Raw genomic sequence first — 14,236 nt, 5'->3', positions numbered from 1 at the left:
GGCGGGTATCAAATGAGGCGTTGGAATTGGAGGGCAGAGTTGCTCCATCGGACACAATATTCCAGCAGAGGGCAGGTGGGTGAGCCTTCGGAGGGTCAGGACATGCTCGTTTTGCCGAATGGTCTTCTTTGCACTGTAGGGATTCTATGATTCTATGTCAGTAGCGGGCTGAGGGTGTGAAGCCCTTGTGCCATACTGCCCATTCCTGACACCATGGAGAAATTCTGATCTCTGAAAGATTGGCGACCAAGGACTTGTAACAAAAAAAAATTATTTACTGTTTGAGCAGCTGCTCCAGGCGTGTGCTCTGACCGCAATCCGGGGGCGTTTAGGGAGCCGGGAATTTCGAGTCTCTCAAGGCTTCTCTCCAAATCCAATGGTCATTTTTAAGGGGCAACCGCTACTCACAGAAACACCGGGCACTGTTCATCGCAGGAATGCAAGAACTTCCTGGAGTGATTCCAGGCTGCTTTTATAATGTTTTGTATCCACTACATTATTAATGAATGACCTACTGAACATAGCTGCAATGATCAAGTGGTTAAGGTATTGGACTTTCCCCAGAAGGTTCGAGCCCTGCTCCCAGCGACTGTGGCCGAAGAATTAATCGGAATTTTAGGGAACGATTTGATACAAATTTCGCTGCTTTTCAAATTCTACACTCCTCAGGAAGAGGGTTAAGAGTGCATTTTTGCACTAGCCCGGCTAGCTCAGTCGGTAGAGCATGGGACTCTTAATTCCAGGGTCGTGGGTTCAAGCCCCACGATGGGCGCTCTCATGTTGCTATATGTGAATGTTCAGGTGTGTTCAGATAACCTTTAATAACAAGGTTGTGTCCCTGGACTGGGGATCCAGCCACCTCAACTAATCTTTCGTGACAAGCGTTGAAAAATCTGGAATTGGAATTTCGTCTCAGTAATGGCGGAGAAAGGTTGTGCTTCAGACGGATAATATTTCCACAACAGAGAATGATTTGAGACAACCACAGTGAACATCTGTCACCGGCAGAGTCACTGTTCCACGACAGAGAGAACAGTTACACAGCAGAGAGAACAGTTACTCAGCAGAGAGCACAGTTGCACAGCAGAGAGAACAGTTACACAGTAGGAAATACATTTAATTGCCTATCTTTGTGCAACAGAAAATCAATTTTTCCAAAATAAGTAGTTTGTCCATCTCAGTACCTTGCTGGTTTGCTCGGCACCTTTTCTGTGTGTCATTGTGTGTGTGCCCTGATAGTCTCTTCCTGCTTTTCTCTGTGTCTTTCTCTGTCTGTTACAGCCGTGCTGATGTTTCGTGTTATTTCCCAGCAAAGGTGAGCTTCACAACGCGTGGGTTCTCGTTTAAGAAAAAAATGGAGCAGGTGAATAGTTATCTGGCTGCCGCAGAGCAGCAATTGCGAACACAGCGGCTTTAAGGAGCAGAGAGGCGCAGCGGAATCGTGCTGGGCCCATAACCCAGAGGTCGACAGAGCGAAACCATCGTCTGCTATTTATATTCTTACTCACACCAAAAGCAAACATGTCGCTATCACCCTGCAGCACATCCGCCTTTTCTTTTCAGTAAATTAGTATCAAAGTCTTGCTTCCAGTGTGATCCGGACATTTATCCCAGGAATGAAGCAGACAGCATTACAGCATTGTGAAGCTCAAAGTAGCAAAATAGGGAAGCTCTTCAATTGACTCTCTGAGGGAAACAGACAACATCTGCTGTGGTGTGTGAGTATTATCGATGCCAATATCACATCTCCACTGATTGGAGTGAGTTATGTTTTATTAACAGTCATATAATTTGGTAAAGATAGAACCAGGAGTTTTTCAGTGTTTTCAAATCCTTTAACAGCGAGAAGGGGAAAAGATTATATAATAATTTCCAGGAATACCTACAGTGAGGGGCAATAATGATATGTAACAATATCCAATAATAAACCACAATAGAAACCGAGATCACAGTTTCCCCTCTCGGACGGATGTGAACAATCCAACCAGACTATTTACAACAAGCGAAGATTCCTGCCTCCAGCCACCTCACTTTCTCCCTCAGTTCGAGACGCACGGAATCACGCAAACGCTTCCGATCAATTTATTATTGCGATGGTCGGGAATCGAACCCGGTTCAACTAGCTTGGAAGGCAGCTCTGCTCACCAGGATACCCCCATCACTTACTGTCCAACGTCGAGTCCTTTTGATGCTTTGCATTCTTTTGATAAATTGTTTCGTAAAAAACATCTTACTATGTTTATGTTATTTCACTCCAATTGAAAATGTTCCTGAATGAAAGTGTCCGTGTCGGACGGCTCCCGTTCAGCCAGGAGATGGCACCAGTCCACAATAAATGTATTTATTTCTGATGTTCTGTGTGTCATTACAGAGGACTCTTGCTCTGGCCTGAGACCTCACCTTGTCCTTGTGTCCTGATGCTGCCGTTTACACCCTGTTTAAGTAATCATAGAACCCTCCAGTGCAGAAGGAGACCATTCGGCCTATCCAGTCTGCACTGACCCTCGGAAAACGCACCCCAACTCGGCGCAATCCCCTCCGAACCGATTTGGATACATCAGGTCGCAGTCTCCTCTGGAGAGGAGGGTTCGAATCCCACTCCTGACATTGACATTGATTCTCAGCTGCGATAAAATGCCAGGGTCCCGGGTTCAAATCCCGGACGAGCCCGGATGGTGTCATTGACTGAAATCGGGAAATTCAGGGAAGTTATTGCTGCGAATAAATCACTGCAGAACACGTGAAGGATTGGACACGGTATTTAAAGGTCGTTTGATCATGGTGTGGGATTCTGAATTTATCCTCACGTAAAAACAGGCGCACGCTTGTGCATCCACGCCGCTGGCTGAATACAATGGTTGCTTGGACCCGATAAACCTTTGATTTGACCAACGCGCTTGCGGGATGAGGTGGCCGAGTGTTCAGGCGACGGACTGCTAATCCATTGCGCTGTGGGAGCGCATCCCATCATCATCGAATTTTCATCCTGTTTTCTCCGAGGTGGGACTCATTTTTCCAAGATGTATCTGCAATCACTGATGTGACAATCCAGCCCAAGTTGTGAGGCCGGATTGCATCGAGTTGTGTTGGAAGGGCGAGGATTCAAAATTCAGTCTTGTTCCGATTGAGATGCATTGATCGGGTGGTGGGAGAGGAACCACTCTGTCTATTGGGTAGTGTCAAAGCAAATCGACATTTCATTGTTCATTGTTTCATTTCCAATACGAGGACAGCTTGGAATTATAGAATCACAGAATGGTTACAGCACAGGGTGAGGCCATTCCGCCCACCGTGTCCATGTCAGTCACACAGAGCTGGCGGGTATTCCCGTGATAAAATCAGAAAATGCCGGAAAATCTCAGCAGTTCTGGCAGCAGCTGTGGAGAGGGAAACAGAGAATGGGAAGCAGGGTCATACTGGACTGGAAACTGTAACTCTGTTTCTCTCTCCACAGATGCTGCCAGACCAGCCGAGTTATCCAACATTGTCTATTTCTGTTTCAGGATTTTATGACGAATCTCCATAGCGGCCGTGCCTTTGTGCTCGGCGTTTCTATTTACTTATTTCTGTATAAATTTAGAGAACCCTATTATTTTTTTCCAATTAAGTGCCAATTTAGCGTGGCTAATCCACATACCGTGCACATATTTGGATTGTGGGGGTGAAACCCAGGCTGGCATGGGAAGAATGTGCTAACTCCACAGGGACAGTGACCCAGGACTGGGAAGAGGTTTCTATTTATAAAGACTGGTCCCGCATGTCCAATCTGGGCACGAAGGGCAATTTAGCATGGCCAATCCACCTAATCCACATCTTCGGACTGTGGGAGGAAACCGGAGCACCCGGAGGAAGCCCATGCAGACACGGGCAGAACGTGCAGACTCCGCACAGTCAGTGAATCGCACCTGGGAACCTGACACTGTAAAGCCACAATGCTTGCCACTTGTGCTACCCTGATTTGTGTCCAGAGAAGTTATTGCCACGAATATATCAGTGGACAACACGTGAAGAAATGAAAACGTCATTTTCAGACCATTTCACCATGGTGTGGAACTGATATATCAAATATAAAATATAAATATAAATATCCGTAAAAAATGGCCAGCACTGTGGTTTTGAACAGCGTCATTTCGGGAATATTCCCACACAGAGAGAAATTCCTGAAAACAGCTGCTGAAAACCTTCCTGAGCCTGACGTGATTTGAACACGCAACCTTCTGATTTGGAGTCAGACGCGCTACCGTTGCGCCACAAGCCCAACGTTTGCGCTGTTAGTGTTTCCCTCATAGATTCATGTTTTATTTACACCCAACGGCGGAAAAAACTCAGTTAGTTTTAGGGATATTAAAGGGCCATGAAGTAAAGGTACCACGTGGTTAAGGTGATGCACAATAACCCATTGTGTTCGGTACACGTGGCTTCAAATCCCATCCTCGTCTGTAACGTGTCTGTTGTGTCTCTGATTGGTCCACTTCATGAGGGAGAAGTAAAAATGCGGCGTTTTTTAGCTTTTGTTTGAGGGCTGGGTGGGGGGTGGGGGGGGGGGGGGGGCGAGATGGTGAATAGTCGAACACTGTCCATACTGAAACCCCTTTAAAAAATTGGTAAATACTTATTTCATTCCCTGCTGGACCTGCGCATAAATTCAGAATGAAAAGTTGTTTCTCCTCCTCAGGAAATGGGAAAAAAAATCCAAGTTGATATTGCGATGGCCGGGAATCGAACCCGGGTCAACTGCTTGGAAGGCAGCTATGCTCACCACTATACCACCATCGCTCACTGATTGATTTTGTGTCCTTTTGGTTCTTTAGATTAGTTTGATAAACTGTTTCGTAACAGATACTTACTTTGCGTAAGTTCTTTTACTCCAATTTAAAATGCTCCTGAATGAAAGTGTCCGTGTTGCACGGCTCCCGTTCAGCCAGCAGATGGCACCAGTCCACAATAAATGTATTTATCTAATTTTTTTCATGTTCTATCTGTCATTACATAGGACACTTACTCTGGTCTGCGACCTTAACTTGTCCTTGTGCCCTGATGCTGCCAATTTAACCCTGTTTAAATAATCATAGAATGCCTCCAGTGCAGAAGGAGGCCATTCGGCCCATCGAGTCGGTACCGACCCTCGGAAACAGCACCCGATTTCTTCCGAATCGCACCTAACCTTTCGAATACGTCAGGGTGGCCGAGTTCAGGTCGCAGTCTCTTCTGGAAGTATTGGCTCGAATCCCACTCTTGACATTGACGTTTCCTCCGCGAGGCACCATCCAAACCTGGAACCCTCCCTAACAGCACTGTGTGTGTACATACACCATATGGACTTGCAGCGGTTCCAGAATCACCCCACCGCCCATTCTCACGGACAATTAATGATAGAATGTAAATGTTTGGCCGAATCAGCGACAGCCACAGCCAGAGAGATCTGCAATAAGCCTGAGGGCAGGAAAGACAACTCATTGTCCTTTGGCCCAAAAGCAAAATACTGCGGATGCTGCAAATCTGAAACAAAGACAGAAACAGGTCATTGCAATGAAAGGTCAGGATGTGGAATGTTAGCTATTTCCCTTTTCACAGATACTACAGATCCATAAGGTATTACCAGTATTCATAGAATTATTGAATTTACAGTGCAGAAGGAGGCCATTCGGCCCATCGAGTCTGCACCAGCTCTTGGAAAGAGAACCCGACCCAAGATCAACAGCTCCAACCTATCGCAATAACCCAGTAACGAAGGGCAATTTTGGACTCTAAGGGCAATTTGTCATGGCCAATCCACCTAACCTGCACATCTTTGGACTGTGGGAGGAAACAGGAGCACCCGGAGGAAACCCACGCACATACGGGGAGGATGTGCAGACTCCGCACAGACAGTGACCCTGGGACACTGGAGCTGTGAAGCAATTATGCTATCCACAATGCTGCCCCAAAAACAGGGCTTGTCTGGGATTTGAACCCGGGATCTCTCGCATTTTACTTCAAATGAAAGTTCCTAAGCGCGAATCATACCCCTAGACAAACAAGCCGACCTCTTACGGCTTCGTGATTAGCTGAACATCCTCACACTCTGTACCTTAGTGCGTGAAGGTGTCTGTTCCCTAAAGAAAAATATGGATTAAAATCCCAGCCCAGCCATATTCCGTTTGACCATCTGTGCGATTGACAACTTCCATAACAGTGGGAAATATGTTGGATTTCTCGTCGAAAAGTATGCCTTTTGCAGGTTTCAATTCAGTGGAATATCTACAGAGATTGTAACGCGAGGACTGATTTCAGCTGCCATCATCCAGTTGTTAAATCTTTCCACTAGAAATCCATTGGATTTTCCCCATTGACTTGAGTGCTGATCCCAGAGGATCTGTTCAGTGTTCTCAAAAATGTTTTATTTTGAATCCTCTATGTCCAGAGAATTGTGACGCTGAAATTGCTCACACTTCTCTCCATTGTCATCTATTCTGCAGGTATTGACCGAACCGTCTAATGGAGCCACGCTCACAGGGCTGTGAGAGAGGCTTTCTTTCAGGTTGGAGGCCTCCTTTGGTCCATCACCAGCAACCGGATGTCTGCAGAGTACCTCGGAATGTCGATCCCCTCCTCCCAAGCTGGAATTAATCAGGGACAAGGTGTTAGTTGAAGAGCAAATCAACGGTCTGAAAATTTGGTCTGCGATTCCTGGAGTTTTGTGAAGAGAACAAGGTGGGGCAGCAATGTGACAATAGCAGGATAGGAGTTTGGGATATTATCCAGTCTGTGCTGGGGGGCTGCGGGAAGGAAGTTGTCTTGTCTGCCCACCCAAGCTGAATGTTAGGATTGATGCGGTGATCAGGTTCCGAAATAAGGGTGAAATCCTTTCACTGAGTTTCAAGCTTACAGTGAGATTGAGGGTCTTGAGTTACAGGAAGATATAGACGGGATGGTCAAATGGGCAGAAAAGTGGCTGATGGATTTTAACGCTGAAAAATAAGATATGATGCCTTTGGTCGCGAATTTCGCAGTAACTTCATTGCAGTGTTAAGATAAGCCTCTTTGTGACAATAAAGAACATTATATTATTATAGGATTAATGTGAGTGGCCTGACACTGGGAAGCCCTGAGGAACAAAGGGACCTTGGAGTGTTTGTCCATGGATCTCTGCAGGCTGAAGGGCAGGTTAATAGGGTGCTGGAAAAGGCATCTGAGATATTTGTCTTTATCAATCGGGGCATGGATTACAAAAGCAGACAGGTCATGTTGGAGTTGTAGAAAATGTTGGTGAGGCTACAGCTGGAGTACCGTGTGCAATTCTGGTCACCACATGACAGGAAATATGTGACTGCAGTGAATGGGGTGCAGATGTGATTCAACCGGATTTTGCTGGGGATGGAACATTTATGATATGAAGAGAGGTTGGATAGGCCTGTTTTTTCTCTCTTGCAGGAACAGAGATGACTGAGGGGTGATCTGATCGAGGGGTACTAGATTATGATATGTATAGACAGGGCGGAGAGGGAGCACCTGTTCCCCTCAGGAGAAGGGTCAGTCATGAGGGGACATTGCATTATTCTGTGATTTTGTTACAGATCAGATCTTGGAGGTATTGCTGCCGTATTCCCAGGCGGCGGTGGTCCAATTCTTAGAGAACAAGCTTCAATCGAGGACGGGGTTCTCAATAGGAACAAACTGGAGGTCTGGGATGTTAGAAACTGCTGAACACTGATTCACTTTTATTCATTGTTGTGCCCTAGAATAATCACGTGGATTGTAGCTGTCCATTAAAACAAAAATAGAGTTCGTACGTTTCTGGCCAGTAAGTTCACAATGTCCTCCGTACATCACTCATGATCATCAGGTGCAACAAATTATATCTTCATTGTCATTTCATTTGAAACTAAATGTGCCTTTCCTATTTTTGAACCCCAGCCAGATTTCTGTATCAGAGTACCAACCTTCTCCAAGCCGCTGGGGATGAAGGAGCGTCTCACTGCTACATAGATCAGTTTGCTCCAATCATCAAAGACCGATCTGCCGCCTACCTGTTCCTCACACGAAGGTGTTGAGAGACTAAGATCTGAGCGGCGTGATGGATCCAATTAGACAGTTGCATCGTGGTGACTGTAATCTCTCTCCACAGCTGCTTCTGGTGCTGCTTTCACAGACCAGTAGCCGAATAACACCTCTTGTGTGCAAACAGGAGGACGTTCCTCCTGGAAAGGCGGCAGAAAAGGATTCTGGGAAAGGTCAACTGAGTCACCTCGACAATCCAACCAGACAGGCTATTTACTATTTATGAGAAGATAAGAGGCATTTTGCTCTGCGCCCTGGTATGAATATTAATTCCTTAACCGGTGTCAGTGAGCAGATTAACCAGTCATGGACAGGCCTTCTGCCTGTGGGGTCCTGGGGTGCGAATTAAACCAGGAAACCCATGTATGAGACCACCGCTTCCCCATTGAATGGGAGGTCTGGATCATCCTTGAGTTCAACATGATGATGGAGAAACGGAACGACCTGGAGAAAAAGTTAACGTCAGGAGTGGGATTCGAACCCAGGCCTCCAGAGGAGACTGCGACCTTAACGCAGCGCTTTCGACCGCTCGGCCATCCTAACCAGCTGCGGCCAGGAACATGTTCCGTGCACAAATCAATTTAAGTTGTATCTTCATTGTCATTTCATTTCAAACTAGAGGTGCTTTTCCTGTTTTTGAACCCTAGCCAGAGTCCTGTATCTGAGGGCCACCCTTCTCCAAGCCGCTGGGGTTTAAGGAGCTTCTCATTGCTGCATTGATCAGTTTGCTCCAATCAACAAAGACCGAACTGACGTCGACCTGTTCCTCACACGAAGGTATTGAGAGTCTGAGATCTGAGCGGCGTGATGGATCCAATTGGACAGTTGCATCCTGGCGGCTGGAATCTCTCTCCACAGCTGTTTCTGGCGCTGCTTTCGCAGACAAGTAGCCAAATAACTCCTCCGGTGTCCAAGCAGGAGGAAGTTCACCCAGCACAGGCGACAGAAGAGGATTCTGGGAGAATTCAACTTCGTCACCTCACTATTCCAACCAGCCAGACTATTTGCAAGAAGAGAAGAGGACATTTATCCGGAGTCCTGGGTGATTATGAATTCCTCAACCAGAGTCACTGAGCAGATTATCCAGGCATTAACAGGGTTTTTGCCTGCGGGGATTTTCCGTGCCAACGACCGCAGGATTCTCGCGTCCTGACTTCACCATTGAATGGAAGGTATTGGAACTATTATAACCCCTTTTGTTAATCGATGCCAGGAGGGGCATTTCCCACTTATCGTGGTGCCAGTATGTCGGGACTGGTTGCTCCATTTGTGGCTGCATTTCAAGAACATCCTCCAAACAGCTTCTGAAGTGTTGACGGAGGTACTAGGACAGTACCCAGATGTATTCCAGCCCGGTTTGGGGAAATAAAAGGGGTTGTAGCCCGTATCCACGTCGAACCAGGAGCCACACCACGCTATTTCTGGGGAGCTCACTCATTTGGAGTCCTTGGGTATTATCAGGCCCGTCTGTTTCACTGACGGGCCGTACCAATTGTACCTGTTGTGAAGCCAGATGCCACAGTTCGCTTGTGCAGCGACTATAAATTACAGTGAATACGGCTTTCCTGCTTGACTGATATCCAATGCCTCGCATAGAGGATCTCTATGCATAGCTTGCAGGCAGACTCTCGTTTACGAAATTAGAGATGAGTCATGTTGGAGCTGGAACTTGCCTCCAGGCCATATGTAATTATCAATACACACCAGGGCCAGTATGAATAGACATGGTTTGCCCTTTGGGGTATCCTCTGCATGTGCTATTTTTCAATGCGTTGTGGAAGGTATCTTGAGAGGTTTATCGCATGTTACTGTCTACTTAGATGACGTTTTGATTGCAGGGACGTTGGAGCAGGAACATGTGCAAAATGTGGTGGCTGTCCTTGGATGCTTTTCAGAGGCTGGAGTCGGTTTACATCACACAAAGTGCGACTTTCGTGTGAAGGAAGTAGTGTACTTGGTTATCGGGTGGACCGCGAAGGTTTGCACCCCATCGCAGAGAAAGTGTGCGCATCTTTGTCCTTTTCTCGGCTGCGTAAACTATTACAGGAAGTTCCTCCCTAATCTGGAAACTACGCTGGCCCCATTGCACCTTCTGTTGAAGAAGAATTACTCCTGGGTTTGGGGTCAGCCGCAAGAAACTGCTTTCCGGTGGGTAAAACAACAATTGTCATCTGGGTTACTAATCCACTATTATCCTGGAAAGCCTTTGCTCATCACGTGTGATGCATCCCCGTCTGGTATTGGGGCCGTCCTGTCCCACAAGATGGAGAACGGGGCCGAGCGGCCGATAGCTTTTGCCTCCCGCACATTGACTGCAGCGGAAAATAAGTACGCGCAGATCGAGAAGGAGGACCTGGCGATGGTCTTTGCGGTGAAACGCTTCCACCAATATGTGTATGGCCGCCACTTCACTATTAAGACTGATCATCAGCCTCTGCTGGGACATTACGGTAGCATGGTGGTTAGCATAAGTGCTTCACAGCTCCAGGGTCCCAAGTTCGATTCCCGGCTGGGACACTGTCTGTGCAGAGTCTGCACGTCCTCCCCCTGTGTGCGTGGGTTTCCTCTGGGTGCTCCGGTTTTCTCCCACAGTCCAAAGATGTGCGGGTTAGGTGTATTGGCCATGCTAAATTGCCGGTAGTGTCCTTAAAAGTAAGGTTAAGGGGGGGGGTTGTTGGTTTAAGGGTATAGGGTGGATACGTGGGTTTGAGTAGGGTGATCATTGCTCGACACAACATTGAGGGCCGAAGGGCCTGTTCTGTGCTGCACTGTTCTATGTTCTATATTACGAGAGGATAAGCCAATACTGCCCATGGCTTCTGCAGGAATCCAGCACTGGGCTTTGTTGCTCGCTGGCTACGAGTATTCTCTAAAGCATAAACCAGGAGTGCAGATAGTGAATATCGCCTTTATCGACCGGCCCAATTTCGACCCCCATGACTGGTGAGGTGGTTGCAACCCTAAATTTTATCGACTCCTTGCCTGTCAGGACATCACAGATCTGTGAGTGGACCCAGAAGGAGCCAGTCCTGTCAAAGGTTCAGCACATAGTTCTGTACGGTGGGCAGCATAGACAGCGCCCAGGCGAGTTGGGGGCATTTTCCTCCAAGCTGTCAGAATTCAGAGTGGAGGACGTTATCCTCTTGTGGGGGATGTATGGGATTGTCCCGGAATAAGGGCAGGAGCTGATAATAAGGGACGTCCACAATGGGCATCTGGGTGTGACGGAAATTAAAATGTTGGCCCGGAGTTATGTCTGGTGGCCAGGCCTCGCCACTGACATTGTGAAGGTGGCCCAAAACGGCTCCATTTGCTAGAAGCATCAGAAGCTACCACCAGCCGCGCCCCTACATCACTGGGAATGGCCAGGGCTGCCTTGGGCACGCTTTCATGCGGATTTCGCCGGCCCTTTTCAAGGATCCATGTCCCTTCTATTTATCGATACCCAGTCTAAACGGTTATAGGTGCATACGATGGGAGGCACAACGTCCTGCACAACAATTGTGAAGATGCATTTTTCTTTCAGTACGCATGGCCTCCCCAAGGTGTTGGCCATGGACAACGGCACTCCATTCAGAAGTGAGGAGTTTGCGAGGTTCATTAAAATGAACGGCATATGCTCCATACCACCCGGCTTCCAATGGGTTGGCGGAGCGCGCAGTCCAGACATTCAAACGGGGCCTAAAGAAGCAGTCTTCCGGATCTATGGACACGAGACTGGCTCGGTTTCTGTTTACAGACAGGACCATTGCCTATGCGCGACTGGAGTAGCTCCTGCCAAACTTCTAATGGGACGGAGACTTTGCACCTACCGTCGCATTGTTTTCCCGGACATTGGCGCAAAAGTAAGCTGTACTCAAGAAAGTCAGGGACCTGGCTTTTCTCGGCATTCGCCGATTCGGCAGTTTACGCCCGGTGACACAGTGTTCGTTCGAAATTTTGCTGGTGGTTCCCAGTGGGTACCTGGAGTTATCTTTTGCTGAATGGGCCCTATCTCTTACCAGGTGCAAACCCAGGTCATCTCCAGCGCAAGCATGTAAACCATGATCGGGCCAGAAGTCCATTTCTTTCAAAGACTCCCCGCCCCCAGAGCTCACTTCTACTGCCACAGAGACCAGACACAGTAGAGAGTATTCCTCACAATCTTTCTCTGGCGCCGCACTCAAAGCCAATGCAGTTCGTTGCAGGACCGCGTGGAGATAGAGATGCCGAGATGACGGAGGCAGCAGACTCCGATTCCAAGATGGAGACACAGGACGCCTCAGAGGGGTAGTCCTCGGACCCATGGGCCATGGATGCACAACCGTTATGCCGTTCATCATGGAAGCGCCATTCTCCTTCATGTTACATGCCGCCTGATCCAGCGCCTCCTGCAAATGGTGTCTGGCCTGCGGCAAAACAAATCCGATGCACTCCTTCCCCAGGGTCTTTCGTGGATTCCTTGGACTTTGGGGGGCTGGGATGTTATAACCTGCCTGCTTACCACTGGCTGGGGACTAATGGCTATCCCACAATCCTTAGGGAGTATGAGCTTCCCCAATGATGGGGGCAGAGAAATAATTAGCAGATTCCCTGCATTAATAGAGTTGGCCAATTTGGAAACAGCGAGAGAGGAGTGAGCAGCAAGGAAGTTACTGCTGCTTTTGTATATATATGTTATTGTAAATAAATGTTATTTCTTTCTATCCTTCAACTCGTGCTGGATTCCTCGTGGCCCTCACAAAAACGCCTCGATTGGTAAAGTCAAGTATCCCAGATACATTTTTCACCACATTATTAACCTGCCCTTCTGCCTTCAGGAATATATGGACAAACAGGTCAAGGTCCCTTCGTTCATCCGCGTTTCCATTGTTAAGCCATTCATTGAATACTTCCTTGTCACATTACTCCGTCCAAGTGGACTACCTCACACTTCTCAGGGTTAAATTCCTTCAGCCATTTTTCTTCGCATTCGACCATCCCGTCTATATCTTCCTGTGATTCAAGACACTCAACCTCGCTGTAAGCTTGAAACTCAGTGAAAGGATTTCACCCTCCTCTCGGAACCTGATCACCGCCTCAATCCTAACATTCAGCTTGGGTGGGCAGACAAGACAACTTCCTTCCCGCAGCACCCCAGCACAGACTGGATAATATCCCAAATTCGTATCCTACTATTGTCACATTGCTCCCCCACCTTCTTCTCTTCCCAAAACTCCAGACCATTTATTCTCTCTTCAACTAACATCTTGTCCCTGACTAAGACTATCCTGGGAAGAGGGGCTTCATATTCCGAGTTCCTCTGCAGACATCCGGTTGCTGTTCATTGACCAAAAGAGGCCTCAAACCTGAAAGAAAGCCTCTCTCACAGCCCTGTGAGAATGTCTCCATTAGACGGTGCAGTCAATACCTGCAGAGTAGACAATGGAGAAAAATGTGAGCAATTTCAGCGTCACAATTCCCTGGACATAGAGGATTCAAAATAAAACATTATTGAAAATACTGAACAGATCCTCTGGGAGCAGGACTCAAGTCAAAGGGGAAAATCCAGTTGATTTCTAGTCCAAAGATGTAACAGCTGGATAATGGGAGCTGAATCAGTCCTTGTTTTAAAATCTCTGTAGATTATCTGTAGGAAAGTGAAGGACAATTTAAACCGGTAAAATACAGATTTTGCCCTGCTACGGAGGAAATTCACAATCGCACAGACGGTCAAACGGAATAAGGCTCGGGTGGGATTTGATTCCATATTTTTCTTTAGGGAGCGCACACATTTAACGGACTGAGCGACAGAGCGTGAGGATGTTCAGCTAATCATAGGTGAATGCTGGAAATACTTTACCGATCGGTAGTATTTGTGAAAAGAGAAATAGTTAACATTTCACATCCTGACCTTTCATTGCAATGACCTGTTTCTCTCTCCACAGAAGCTGCCGGATCAGCTGAATATTTCCAGCATTTTCTGCCTTTGTTTCAGATTTGCAGTATTTTGCTTTTGGGCCAAAAGACAATGAGTTGCCTTTCCTGCTCTCAGGGTTATTGCAGGTCTCTCTGGCTGTGGCTGTCGCTGATTCGGCCAAACATTAGCAGTCTAACATTAATTATCCGAGAGAATGGGCGGTGGGGTGATTCTGGAACTGCTGCAAGTCCGTATGGTGTATGTACACACAGTGCTGTTGGGGAGGCGGTTCCAGGTTTGGATGGTGCCAAAAGTCAT

The 14,236-nt window shown here is 47.4% G+C and overlaps 4 non-coding genes across 4 annotated transcripts; 1 reads left to right on the top strand and 3 right to left on the bottom strand.

Moving 5' to 3' along the window:
• The first annotated feature begins 699 nt into the window (after positions 1-699).
• trnak-cuu lies at positions 700-772 on the top strand. The gene has a single exon. It is a non-coding gene; the product is annotated as a tRNA-Lys (tRNA).
• Positions 773-4,186: 3,414 nt separating this feature from the next.
• On the bottom strand, positions 4,187-4,258 carry trnaw-cca. Its single transcript has one exon. It is a non-coding gene; the product is annotated as a tRNA-Trp (tRNA).
• A 446-nt stretch (positions 4,259-4,704) lies between these two features.
• On the bottom strand, positions 4,705-4,776 carry trnag-ucc. The gene has a single exon. It is a non-coding gene; the product is annotated as a tRNA-Gly (tRNA).
• A 3,724-nt stretch (positions 4,777-8,500) lies between these two features.
• trnal-aag lies at positions 8,501-8,583 on the bottom strand. Its single transcript has one exon. It is a non-coding gene; the product is annotated as a tRNA-Leu (tRNA).
• Between the last annotated feature and the right edge of the window lie 5,653 nt (positions 8,584-14,236).

This window comes from Scyliorhinus canicula, chromosome 31 (assembly GCF_902713615.1).
Source record: "Scyliorhinus canicula chromosome 31, sScyCan1.1, whole genome shotgun sequence".
NCBI lineage: Eukaryota > Metazoa > Chordata > Chondrichthyes > Carcharhiniformes > Scyliorhinidae > Scyliorhinus > Scyliorhinus canicula.
This window is presented reverse-complemented; position numbering and strand designations above follow the sequence as displayed.